Genomic DNA, 14,816 nt, shown 5'->3' on the forward strand with positions numbered 1-14,816 from the left:
CACTCTTTATTGCATGTACCCAATTGTGCATGTGCCAATAATGTCTATGTTATCCACACACATCAAAATTATCTATGTTTAACTAGATAACTAACTTGTACTTCAATAATTTTCCATGTCTAACTATGAAATATCCATCTGTATATAATGTCTTCTTTATACAAATTATATGTTTCCATAAATGAAAACTCTTACTTTATTCCAACTTGTCATACTTAGCCAAATTGCCAACAAATAGAGTACTTAAGAACTAGTTTCTAATGCTTAGATTATATATGTTAATAGGGATAGAATAATGATGAGCAAAGTTAGGTAGTGATAGTAGACACCCTGATGATGATGTCAGATAGTCCATGAGGTAAGAGGTTGCACAAGTGAAAAGTTGTATTTACTGTGAGCCAACAATACTCTATAATTGCAAAAATATGTAATGAATTGTAATATCTTAATGAGGTCTTATTATAATTAATTGGGAAAGCCTCAAGCCTAAATCAAAGAATTATTTTGAGGATATGGTATAAAGGAAGGTTATTTTCCTTTTGGGGAATATATATATATATATATATGTATGTATGTATGTATGTATGTGTTGGCATTAAGTTATTATTGCCATTAGTGACAACACTTATCTACATCAGTATAGCCACCGAGCATTCTAGTGTTAACCAAGCTTCACAATTCACACCAAGCATTCTAGTGTTAACCGAGCTTCACACTCCACACCGAGCATTCTAGTGTTAACCAAGCTTCATAGTTTACATTGAGCATCTACAGTATACCAAGCATTCAGTGGTTACCTTGTAGGCTCTTCACTTACCAAGAATTCATGAAACTACCAAGTGAATGTGCAATCCAGCAGTGTCTATTGAGTTTACAGTGTTCACCGAGCTTCACAGTGTTTACTGAGTGATGGAAGTGCAGTGTTTACCAAGTAATGGAAGTATAGTGTTTACAGAGTGAAATCAAGGTAAACAAAGGATCCAGTTTTTACTGAGTGACACTATATCTACCATGTCTCCAATGGTTACCGAGTTCTAAGCTACGTTGTGTGGTTAGTATGGACCAAGCCTCTACTTCTACCGAATGCATGACGATGGCGAGTAATGCAGTGGATGCTAAGTATCAGAAGGTCACCAAGTCAACTTGAAGAACTCGAGTTTTCTATTGTTTGGCCAACTCAGTAATGTTTTGTTCACTTGTGTTTTAGCCAACCTTGCAATTGTAATTATTGGAATGGTATATATGTAATGTGATATATCATTTACAAAGTAGAGATGTATGTGAAGGAATGGATATGAAAAGCTTTGAATGAAAGAAAATTAGTAGCAGAGCAAAGTATTTAGCAAGGTCTACAAGGAGCAGTAAAGATTCATCAGTCACAAGAGGTGATCTATATTTTAAGGATCTAATCAAGTTGTAAGTAGATCCATTGTTTCATCCTAATAGGTGAATCAGTTTTGTAAATCCTTTAATAGGGTAGACTTAACAGTCTTCTATATAAATCTCCTAACAGAGTGCATACTTCAGTGTATGTTTTTAAATCCTCTAACAAGGTGGACCTAGTAGTCCTTTGTGCTCCTAATAGGGAAGATCACCAAAAGTGGTCAATGTAAGCCTTAACAGGCCAACTTCATACTGCAGTAACGAAGTTTTGTGGGTATCATCCCCACCCCAGTTTTACTTTCTATTTGGAAGGTTTCTAGGTCACCAAATCACTTTGTACATGTGTTATAAATGTTTGTTCTCTCATATATGCAATAGATTAGATGAATGAATGGTGAATAGTATATATGGTAAAAGTGCTGAATTGTTTTAAAGTTTTGATGTTACTAATTCACCCCTCCCCTCTCAGTAACCTATCATATCTTGAATATTTCCAACAATTGGTATTAGAGCAGTTTGGTTCTTAGGAAAAAGTTTGACAACTTGAGCAAAGATCAAGGACAATGGAGATATTCAGACTTGACAAAGCTATTGAAAATAAAAAGCTAGATCTGGAAATGGCCATGCCTCAACTCAAAGAAGCTAAGGAGCATCTTTCTCAATCCTTGAAGAGAAGGAAGGAACTTGCAAGACAAATGAATGACCATCAGTATGTTGAAGAGAAGAATGAAGACCTTTTACCATCAAGTATATCAAATGAAGCAAATGAGGCTATCAAGGAATTCTTAGCAAAGAATGGCTCTCTACAAGAAGAGGTAAGAAAACTTAAAAGAGAACAAGAAATGCAATAAATTAGGCTATGTGAAGTTTTAGAACAAAGAAAAAAGGCAAATGAAGACTTAGAGGCAAGAAATAATCAATCTCTTCAGCATGAAGATCTTGTAGATCAACTATCTAATGAAAATGAAGAAGTTATGAATCTGAGATCTGAGAATGAAAGCCTGAGGAATGATCTAATCACTAAAAGACAAATCAATGAAAGCTTACAAAGTGACTTAAAATCTGAAAGAAAAATCAATGAAAGTTTGGAAAATGACCTAAATTTTGAAAAAAAAATCAATGAGAGAATAATAAAATCTCAGGCAGACATGACTCAATTAAATCAACAAAGTAGAATCTTCATAACCAAAAAGGTAAAGCTGGACTTGGTTATAAGGAAGAAGGTGAAACCTCCAAACAAGGTGCCCAAAGGAATCAAAGACCTACTTGCAATCACTGTGGTAAGTTAGGTCATACATCAAAAAAATGTTGGAGTAATGGAAAAGCTAAATTCAATGGTAAATGCTACAATTGCATTCAACATGGTCATAAAGCTAATGGATGTAAGGAGAAACCAAAATTTGAAGGCAATTGTCACAAATGCAAGAAGCATGGTCACAAGGCATTCCAATGCAGATCCAAATCATTTAATCCAGCTAAACAACTAGTTAAAGAAATATTAGGATGGGACTACTATACCTAGTGCAGATGTCATTATTGTGGAGAATCTAGACATATTGGTATAAACTGTGCAAGACATCATCTAAGGAAGAAGGACACTACTGTAAGATGTTATACATGCACTAAACTCAATCATATAGCTAAAAACTACATGAATATAGGAAGAGTTGAAGATGAAAAGAAAGCTAAAGCTGAAAAAATTCAGAAGTAGATGAGGCAATAGTAGATTCCTAAATCTACCAAACAAGACAGTTCAAATGATGGCAATGTCACTCAAGAAGTGAGTGACTCCATCAATTCCAATTAGATTCATAAAGGAGGATCTAGAATTGCATCTCTAATTATCTCAAGAAGTTCCAAAATAAAAGAAAGCAAAATGATCAAATTAGTATTCCAGATACACAAGGATCAAAGAAAGTGTATCTTTTGCCGAGTTGCATCTACCTAGGAAAGTCAGATGAAGACCTTGCTGAGCTAGGTTGGGAGCAACAAAAGTTTTATTCAATCACCAAGTTTCAAGCTTCTACCGAGCAAGTAAATGATAGCCTATCAAGCACTATGTCATCTCAACTAACTTCATACCAAGCATTTATTGCAAAAATTTTGTCAAAAGGGTAGAATTTGATTTGATTTTTCACAACGATTACAGAGCTAAGAAATTTCTAGTGATTCCAAAGCGATTTCAAGTGATTTTTAAGCAGAGAATTTGTTCAAAATTTTCTTACACCTATAGAGCAGTAATGGCATCTGGGAGTAGCAGTAGCACCAAGGCAAAATGAGTTTCATAAATGCTAGTTAAAGGTGTGGAGTGAAAGGCGCCAAATTTCAAACTAGTTCCAGCAATTGCAGAATCACTCGACCCCAATGGAGCTCAATCAAAAAATTCACCAAAGGTAATTCTCATAAATGACATTCGTACTCATTTCAAATGTTCTATTCAAGAGATTGGAAACCTAGAGATGGATAATGTCCTAGGAGAAATGAGTGTTGATGGTTCTTTGAAACCCAAGCATAAGCATCTGGAGACCAAAGGGTTAACTCACATTTTGCATATGCTAAGAAGTTTTCAAACTAAGTGGATCAAGTACATACTCAATCGTGTTCACAATGGGAAACTATGGTTAGATCAGTTAGTGTTAATCACCAAGAAGATGATTCATAAGATTACTGGTCTCCCCATACTTAGCAAAGAAAAAACCATCAAAACCCTAGGTCGGGAGGAGTTGTAGAAGAAAACCCTAGCTAAGTGGGATGGGAGAGGTTTAAAGGTTAGCATTGTTTCTAACATTGAATTAAGGTTTGGCATTCATGTCATTGCCCACAAAATTTATAGCTCCAGTCATTTGAACAGTGTGCCCTGTGAGGCTATGGATTTGGCTTTCAAAATTGTGAAAAAGAACCTTGAATTTGACCTATTAGAATTATTGTTGAAACAATTGAACAAGAACATGGATAGCATAAGGACTTCAAAGAATAATCCCTGCAAATTTGGTTCCTTATTGACTTGTTTATTTTTCTATGTTCAAAAATTCTTTCCATCAAAAGGAATTGTAGTGTGGAGAAAAGACATTCCTATTCTATACTAGATAAATGAGTTTGTAGCAAAAATGGGTGAAAACTTTGATAGCATCATGGACAATTATTTTGAAGATTTCAAGGAAAGAATGAATAATAGGTTTTGAATTCCACCAAAATTGGTTGAAGACTACAAAGATGGTGTATGCTTTATGATTGATTGTGATAAAGTATACATTCAGGTAGTCAGGCCCCGAGTTGCATGGGTGAAACCTCTTCCTTATGAGGTTAATATAGATGAAGCCATGGATATTATTGAAGCACTGGTGAATGAGCCAGTAGACCCAAAGCAACCAATTTTTGGAACATATGATGAGGCAAAGGCTAGAATTGAGCTTGAAATCAAGCTACCACAGGCCATAAGCAAAGGCAAAAGAAAGATAGCAAATTTGAAAACTGAAATCGGCCCTCTTATGCTTACTAAAGGAAAAGGTGAAGATGAAGAAGAGGAGCAAGAACTAGAAGATAGAGAGGAAGAAATAGAGAAGGAGGTAGAGCTAGTTAGAAAGAAAGGCAAGGTAATCATTACCAAGCCACCCAAAGCCTCCACAACTATTTTCACTAGGTGAGAAAAAGGTAAGAACAAAGGTGAAGTAATTTTCAGCAAACCCCACTGATCTTCCAAGAAAGATTGAAACAATTGGAAGAAGGAGCTAGCATCACAAATTTCAAGGCATTGAAATTTGAAACAAGGATAGATGTAGAGAAAATGAAAATTAAGGAACTAGTACTCAATAAGATGGGAAAATGGAAATACTCCCCAGACCAGCTTGCCCCTCAAATCTCCAAAGAACTTTTGGAGAGATTGCAACCTAGGTGGGAGTTAGCCACCCAAATGGCCAAATATATATATGAGCAATCCTTAAAGAATCTTCTACCGAGTCTTACTAAACCAGACATTAAGGTAGCAATGAAGAACCATGAAGGTAAAATGATGATTAGATTTCAAACATGTTTGATTTTAACTAAGGACATTGAGCATGTTGTAAGTGATGCAACAAACATATGGAAGAACATCTATCATCTGCACAAGCCCAGTGATGACCCTGTTGAAATAAAGGATGATGATAGCAATGACAGTGATTATTTTGATAGCACTCCATCCATCACAGTTACTCCAAGAGAGCTACATGCACTAATGGAAGAAAAAGAGGAAGAAGACAAGGAGGAAGAAGCACATGAGGAAGAAATAGATGAAGAAGATCCAGTAAAAATTGTAGTAGACATTATTGCATCCCTTCCTCACTCTCCACAAAAGATAGTTACATCTACTTTTGAGATAGCTTCTGCAAGTGAGATTGTGAGCATAATAGTCACATCAATCACTCAATCTTCACCAACCTCCTCCCAGCTCTAGGTATCCAAAATAGATGTGCCAAGCACTTCATCTACGGAGCTGTCTATCACTTATTCAACCACCGAGTCAGCCTCCTTAACTCTTTCATCATCAGTAAGTGTAATAGTAAGTTCTACAATTTTGTTTCCATCAATTCCAGTAAGTTCTATAGTTTTGTTTCCATTAGCATTATTTGTATCCACTTCGACTCCAATCAGTTTAGATACTACTATGGGTACTCTACTGAGTGTGATTCCATTTTATGGAAGTGTTTCAGTTCTTGATCCGGTTAGTACTTCTATTTGCATTCAATCCTTGAGTCCTATCCTAGTTCCTACTGCTAGCCCTTCTATCTCCACTATTGTGTCTATACCTAAGGTCAAACCAGTCATCACAGAAGTCAAACAAAAGCATCCATTGAAACTTCTTATCATTGGAAAGGAAATTGCAGAAGACATTGACTTAGACACAAAGATAGTGATTCCAAAGATTGACTATGACAATACTACCATTGAAGAGATGAGGTTAGCTAGTCAACTCATAGAGATGAAAGCTATGCAAAAATAGTTAAGATCATAACGGGATAAGGAATATAGAATAATTAAAAATGCCAAGAATATAATTACAGATGCTATAGGTGTTGAAGTCGATTCTACTCAACACATTTTGATTCAGTTAGATGAGATAGTACAAAAATTTAATGAAGATTCTTCCAGACAAGAGAAACTTATTGAGAAAGCTAAAAGGAAATTTAATAATAAGGTGCTAGAGCATATTGCTCAAAAGATAGTAATCAAGCAAGTTGAATTGTCAACATTTTTGGGAAATTTTGAAAAATCTTTTAATAATGCAGCATCACTTTTTGCCAAACTTTGCAATGTTTTTGGTTTTACCAAAGAAATAAAGGATAAGTTAAATAAGATTGACATTGACATGCAATCAAGTGCTTCCAAGCTAAAGGTGGACTCCTCCTCGACAACCTCCCATCACACCGAAATTAGATATTTGGCAGATGTACATGCAGAACTATTGAGAGAGGAAGCAAGGATCCGGTCTACAATCATAGACAACCAAAACATGATCCTTCCTATCATGGACACAATGCAGAAACATATTACTCATTGCAAAACATTGGTCCAAGATCAGAACTTCTCAGTGGCTAATCACTTGATCTAATTATCAGCAGAAGTTCAAATTGCTCTCTCCACCTGTCAAATCTTGTAGCAAAATTGGGATAATACATTTGCCACCATCCTCAAGGTACATCAAGAATTTCTATCTCACTTTGGTGTAGTCATATAAACTGTATATATGTAGTCCTTTGGCATTATTGTCAAAAAGGGGGGGAGATTCAGCATAATAAGAGAGGAGAGTTATCACTATGAGTGATAGGGGGAGTTAGCACTCAATTTAGCACTCAATTGAGTTAGCATGTCTACATTAGAATCTTTATATATACATTATAAGTCATCAAGAAGATATATAGAAATGTATATGCAGCAGTTCTACAAAGATCAATTTTGAAAAACCAAAATTCATTCAGTCAAGTTATGTACATATGTTTTGGCTTTTAAGTGTTTTGTCACTAATGCCAAAGGGGGAGATTGTTGGCATTAATTTATTATTGCCATTAGTGACAACACTTATCTACATTAGTATAGCCACCAAGCATTCTAGTGTTAACCAAGCTTCACAGTTCACACCGAGCATTCTAGTGTTAACCAAGCTTCGCAGTTCACACCGAGCATTCTAGTGTTCATCGAGCTTCATAGTTTACACCGAGCATCTATAGTATACTGAGCATTTAGTGGTTACCTTGTAGGTTCATCACTTACTGAGCATTCATGAAGCTATCGAGTGAATGTGCAATCCAAAAGTGTCTACCGAGTTTACAGTGTTCACCGAGCTTCACAGTGTTTATCAAGTGATGGAAGTGTAGTGTTTACCAAGTAACAAAAGTATAGTGTTTACCAAGTGAAATCAAGGTAAAAAAAGGATCCAATTTTTACTGAGTGACACTATATCTACCAAGTCTCCAATGGTTATCAAGTTCCAAGCTACGTTGTGTGGTTAGTATGGACCGAGCCTCTACTTTTACCGAGTGCATGATGATGTCGAGTAATGCAGTAGATGCTAAGTATCAGAAGGTCACCAAGTCAGCTTGAAGAACCCAATTTTTCTACTATTTGGCCGACTCAGTAATGTTTTTTTCACTTGTGTTTTAGCCAACCTTGCAATTGTAATTATTGGAATGGTATATATGTAATGTAATATATCATTTACAAAGTAGAGATGTATGTGAAGGAATGGATATGAAAAGATTTGAATGAAAATGAATCAGCAATAGAGAAAAGTATTCAGCAAGGTCTACAAGGAGCAGTAAAGATTCATCAGTCACAAGAGGTGATCTATATTTTAAGGATCTAATCAAGTTGTAATTAGATCCACTATTTCATCCTAACAGGTGAATCAATTTTGTAAATCTTTTAACAAGGTAGACTTAACAGTCTTTTGTATAAATCTCCTAACAGAGTGCATACTTTAGTGTATGTTTGTAAATCCTCTAACAAGGTGGACCTAGCAGTCCTTTGTGCTCCTAATAGGGCAGATCACCAAAAGTGGTCAATGTAAGCGTTAACAGGCCAACTTCATACTACAGTAACAAAATTTTGTGGGTATCATCCCCACCCCAATTTTACTTTCTATTTGGAAGGTTTCTGGGTCACCAAATCACTGTGTACATGTGTTATAAATGTTTGTTCTCTCATATATGTAGTAGATTAGATGAATGAATGGTGAATAGTATATATGGTTAAAGTGTTGAATTATTTTAAAGTTTTGATGTTACTGATTCACCCCTCCCCCCTCAGTAACCTATCATATCTTGAATATTTCCAACAACATGTATGTATGTATGTATGAGCAATTGACTATGCAAGTGTGAAGTGTACAAGTGATATGTGAAGTTGGTAAATGAATGTGAGCAACCTAAGGGATTATTGGATGCAAGTTCAAAGATATGGTATTGAGATCTGAAGAGGTTTGATCTAATCAAGAGGACAAATAAGGATTTTGAGTTACTTCACTTCTATTATTGTACAAGGAATAATATAGAGATTAGTTGGATAGTGTGTTTTATTGTCTTTCCCTAAAGCTATTTGGATAGTGGGTCCTCAACTCTTAACATGGTTGGAATCTCCTAACAAGGATTACAAGTCTACTAATAGGGATTGATATGTACTAAATGTATTTCATTGGCTCCTAATAGAGTATATCCTCTTACAAGAAAATTTTATATTAGAACATCATTTTGTGGGTACCATCCTCACCAAGGTTTTCCCTTTGATCAATGGTTTCCCTATTTAACATATATGGTGTTATTGTCTATGTGTATCTTCTTATGGTTGTTGGTTATATTGTTCACATGGTTAAGGATTAATAGGGTTGATAATGTTTTGATAGTTGGATAACTAATTCAATCCCCTCCCCCCTCGGCACTCAATTATCTTGGTGGACTTTCCTTTCTAATAATTGGTATTGGAGCTTTAAGTACTTGAAGAAAAATCTTAATAGCTTTGGGAGATCAATGACAAGTCATTTCAGAAAAGAAAGTCCTAAATTTGATGGAGTTAATTTTGATATCTGAAAATGGAGTTCCTTAGTGAGATATCATAATCATGTATGGAATTGAACATTGAGTTTTTAGATCTTGAATAATTTTATTGCATACAAAAGAATATTATTATACAAGGAATAATATTTAGATTAGTTGGATAGGTTTTTTTATTGTCTTTTCCTGAAGCTATTTTAATAGTGGGTCCTCAACTCCTAACATGGTTGGAATCTCCTAACAAGGATTCAAAGTCTACTAATAGGGATTGATATGTACTTAATGTATTTCATTGGCTCCTAATAAAGTATATCCTCTTACAATGAAATTTTATATTAGAACATTATTTTATAGGTGCCGTCCTCACCAAGGTTTTCCCTTTGATCAATGGTTTTCCCTAGTTAACATATATGGTGTTATTGTGTATGTGTATCTTCTTATGGTTGCTGGTTATATTGTTCACATGGTTAAGGATTAATAGGGTTGATAATGTTTTTATAGTTGGATAACTAATTCAACACCCCCCCCCCCCCACCCCCACTCAATTATCTTGGTGGACTTTCCTTTCTAATAATTGGTATCAGAGCTTCAAGTACTTGAAGAAAAATCTTAACAGCTTTGGGAGATCAATGATAGGTCATTTCAGAAAAGAAAGTTCTAAATTTGGTGGAGTTAATTTTGATATCTGAAAATGGAGTTCCTTAGTGAGATATCATAATTATGTATGGAATTGAACATTGAGTTTTTAGATCTTGAATCCTTTTATTGCATACAAAAGAATAGACCTAATTTATCAAGGAATGCAAGCACAAGTGAAGATAGATCTAGATCTAAAGAAGACAAGAATATTGAAGACAAAATACCCCTTCTTATGAAAAGAGAGCCAAATGGTATGAAATTTTTTGTTTGTGGGACATGTAAAGAATTTGGTCATTTGTCATCCCAATGTCCTAATAGAGAAAGAAAGACTAGAAAGGATTTCCTTTTTGATGATGATGAAAAATTTAAAGCAAGTATGGTAAGATTCTTGAATGATAGTGATGATGAAGATGACGAACTTGGATTGGATGAGAAAGAGAAAGTAATAGAAGAGATAGCTTTAGTAACTATTGTTGATTATTATGATTCAGATGAAGAAGCTAATCCTAAGCCTATCATAGAAAATGTTGAAACTTTCTTTGAGACTAACAATGATTTTCATAATTATGTTCAAGTTGTTGAATTGAGAGAAGAACCAAGATTTGAACCTAGAGAAGAAGTAAGAGTTGAGTCGGTGACACCTACACCTAACTAGAATTTGATAAAGAATTACCATGCTAATTAGATTATTGGAAGTAAAGAAAAAGGAGTTATGACAAGAAATAGAGTACATGAAGAATTTTTTTTGATTTCTCAAGTTAAATCAAAAAGTGCAGATGAGACATGCAAGGATGATCATTAGATTCAAGCAATGAAGGAAGAACTAGATTAGACTATGAAGAATGAGACATAAGAATTGGATCCTAGACCTAAAGATAAGAATATTATAAAAACTAAAAGGGTTTTCAAAAAAATTATTAATGGAAAAGGTGAGGTTGTGAGAAAGAAAGAAAGATTGGTATGTAAAGGATATTCATAGCAAGAAGGTATAGACTATGAAGAAACATTTCCCCTATAGCCAACATTGAAGTAGTAAGAATGTTCTTGGCTTATGCAGCAAGTAATAAGCTCAAAGTGTATCAAATGGATGTAAAGTTAGAATTTTTGAATTGATAAATTGAAGACTTCTACAATGACCATCCTAAAGAATTTTCTTTGATAGAAGAAAAGGATATGGTATATCGATTGAAGAAAATAGTGTATGATCTAAAGAAAGTAACTAGAACCTAGTATGTGAGATTGGACAAATATTTGGCAAAGTTGGGATTTGCTAAAGGTATGCCAAATATTATTTTGTATTTGAAATAAATTGAGAATAGATTGTTGATTATTGTAATATTTTTGAATGAAATAATCCTTGGAGGTAATGATGAAGCAAGTGAGAAATTTTCTGATGAAATGAAGAATGAAATTGAGATGAGTATGATTGGTGAGATAAAGTATTTCTTAGGTCTATAAATTGTGTAAAACAATAATGGTATCTTCCTATCACAAAATAATTATTTTAAATGCTTGTTGAATATATTTGTCTTGGAAAGTTATAAGCATACTGGTACACCTATGATAATTGGTAGCAAGTTATCTAGAAAAGATGAGACACCTATAGTTGAGAAGAAGAAGTATAGATCCATGATTAGAGGCTTGCAATATTTGACTCACACCATACCATATATCAAAAATTCATCTGGTATAGTTGCAATATTTCAAGTAGATACTAGAAAGGCACATTATGCAATAGTAAATAGAATATTTAGATATTTGAAGGGTAGACCTAATTTTGGACTATGGTATGACAGATCAAGTGACTTTATTTTGTGTGTATATACTGATGCAGATTGGGTAGGTAGTATGGATGAAAAAAATAGTACAAGTGGTAGAGAATTTATCTTGGAGGGAGATTGGTTTCTTGGCAAAGCAAGAAGCAAGAGTGTATCTCATAGAGTACAATAGAAGAAAAATATGTAGTAACAACAAACAATTGTAATCAGATCATGTAGATGAAATAGATGTTGAAGGATATTGGGGTAGAGTTTTTAGAACCTATTATCATACATTGTGATAACACAAGTAAATGAGTATTTCTAAGAATTGTGTTTTACATTCTAAGACTAAGAATATATCCATTAAGTGTCATTTTTTCAGAGAGAAAGTTGCATAGAAAGATATCAAACTAGAGTATGTGAATATAAAAGAGTATATTATAGATATTTTATGAAGCCTTTTCTTAAGGATACATCTAAGTATTTTCAAGGTATGATTGGGGTTATGCCCCTTCCTACTTCTGAGTAGATTATGCAAACAATGCATCAATCTAGTGGTATAGTGCACTATTGTTTATCTAGACTGAATTCTGATGCTTCCTATATGGGGAAGTATTTATCATGAGCAGAGTAATCAAGGACTTTTAATAGCTAGCATAGAACAATATCTTTGGACACTTGAGCTAGTTGAATACTTTGACAAGTTTATTGACATAATGATGTCATTGGCATTGATGTCGATGGGTGAGAGTAGTGCATGAAAAACATCTTTTGGTAGTATGTGGGAGATGTATGTATGGGGGAGAATTTTTCATGGATAGATTGATATCAATGAGGAGAAATTTTTGTTATATCAATGGGGGAGAAGTGTGAATAATTGATTTCCATCCATCTAAGAATAAAGCACATATGAAGAGTTGTTACAATGATTTTTAGATTTGATTTATGAAGATCATTTGAAAAGAAGAGAGCAAAAACAACATCAACATTGCAATTGGTGTTCTTGGAACTTAGATTTTTTTTTTATATGTTGTCATCAATGCCAAAGTGGGAGATTTTTACCATGAATGTTGATGGTATTACTTTGGGGAAGTAGTGTAAGAATTAAAGAGTTTTGTAGCATGATTAACATGTTTCATTCATGACTATGTTTGTCATCAATGTCAACATAATATTGTTATTGTAAAAATTAACAGAGTATAATATAGAGAACAAGGTCATACAGACTATGTATTGGTGATGAGATCAAGTGTAATTAAGGGTATATTCTATATTGTGTCCTAATGAAGTAGACAAGTGTACATTCAAAGAGGTGAAGACATGTGAGAGTTATTCAAGAATTGCAGGGGACAGTATGCAAATAAAGTACTTGAGAATTGATTTCTAATGTTTGGATTGTATCTCTTAATAGGGGTAAAATCATGATGAGAGAAGTTAGACAATGATAGTAGAAAACCTAATGATGATGCCAGCAAGTGCACAAGATCAGAGGTCACACAAGTAAAAAGTTGTATTTATTGTAAAAAGATAGTAATCTATAATTTTAAAAAGGTGTAATGAATTGTAATATCTCAATGAGGTTCTATTATAATTAATTGGGAAAGCCTCAAGGCTGACTCAAAGAAATATTTTGAGGATTTGGTATAAATGAAGGTTATTTTCCTTTTGTTGAATACATGTGTGAGAAAATGAATGTGCAAGTATGAATTGTACAAGTGATATGTGAAGTTTTTAAATGTGTGTGAATGTTCTAAGGGGTTATTGGATGTGAGTTCGAAGATCTAGTATTGTGATCTAAAGAGGCTTGGTTTGGCCAAGAGGATAGAGAAGGAGTTCAAGTTACTTCACTTCTATTATTTTGCAAGGAATAATATAAAGATTAGTTGGATAGTGTGTTCGTCGATCTTTCCTTGAAGTTGTTTGGATAGTGGGTCCTTTTGCCTTCTATAACTCCTAACAAGGTTGGCACAAATCCTAGTAGGATTGGAATCTTCTAATAGGGAGTCAAAGTCTCCTAACAGGGACTGATATGTACTAAATGTATTTCATTGGATCCTAACAGAGTCCATCCTCTTACAAGGAACTTGTGTATTAGTACATCCTTTTGTGGGTATCACCCCAATCAAGGTTTTCCCTCTGATCAAGGGTTTCCCTAGTTAACATATCTGGTGTTATTGTGTATGTGTATCTTCTTATAGTTGTTGGTTATATTGTTCACATGGTTAAGTATTAATAATATTGATAAATATTTTAATAGTTGGATAATTGATTTATCCCCCATCTTAGTTATCTTGGTGAGTTTACTTTCTAACATACACACCACGCCCTTGTCAATAAGATACAATAATATTTAGGACTACTTTGGGATCCTATAATAGGTCACAGAACTCAAAAATCCTATGCAAATTCTAAGAAAATATTTCTTCGATGTGGAAAAGAAGTTTAGATGATTGAAAGGAGAGAAAAGGGAGGACCTAAGTAAATACACCCTACCTCAAGTTTTTTAATTATAGGATAGGAATTCTGAGGAATAATTATTAGGTCCTACCTAGATCCCATTTTTGAAAAAATGAAATGGATGTATGCAAATACATCCTAAATAAAGATTTAGCATTAAATAGGTGCTAAAGGGCCATAAATTAGAGTGCTTCTAATTTAAGATGGAACACAACAAGTTCCACCCATATATCAACATTCTTAAATCACCATGATATGGTTTTGTAAAAATGCATTACCAATGCACAGGACTTAGCATATTACACTTGAATGTGTTACCTATATATGATAATTTAAAAATTTATATGCATTATCCATATATAAGATTTAGCATATATTATTGAATGTGTTAACCATAAATGAGATTTATAAAATTTTCACATGTTACCCATATATGATATTTAGCATATATTATAAACAGTAAAAGTGAAAAATTATAATACAAAGGATGGTATATGTATTCCCCCTCCTTATCATGTCTATATAATAGACATGAGAAGGAGGAGAAAGGGAATAC

The sequence above is a fragment of the Cupressus sempervirens genome, chromosome 2 (genome assembly GCF_028749045.1).
Source record: "Cupressus sempervirens isolate cs-2001-9-10 chromosome 2, ASM2874904v1, whole genome shotgun sequence".
NCBI classification, from domain to species: Eukaryota; Viridiplantae; Streptophyta; class Pinopsida; order Cupressales; family Cupressaceae; genus Cupressus; species Cupressus sempervirens.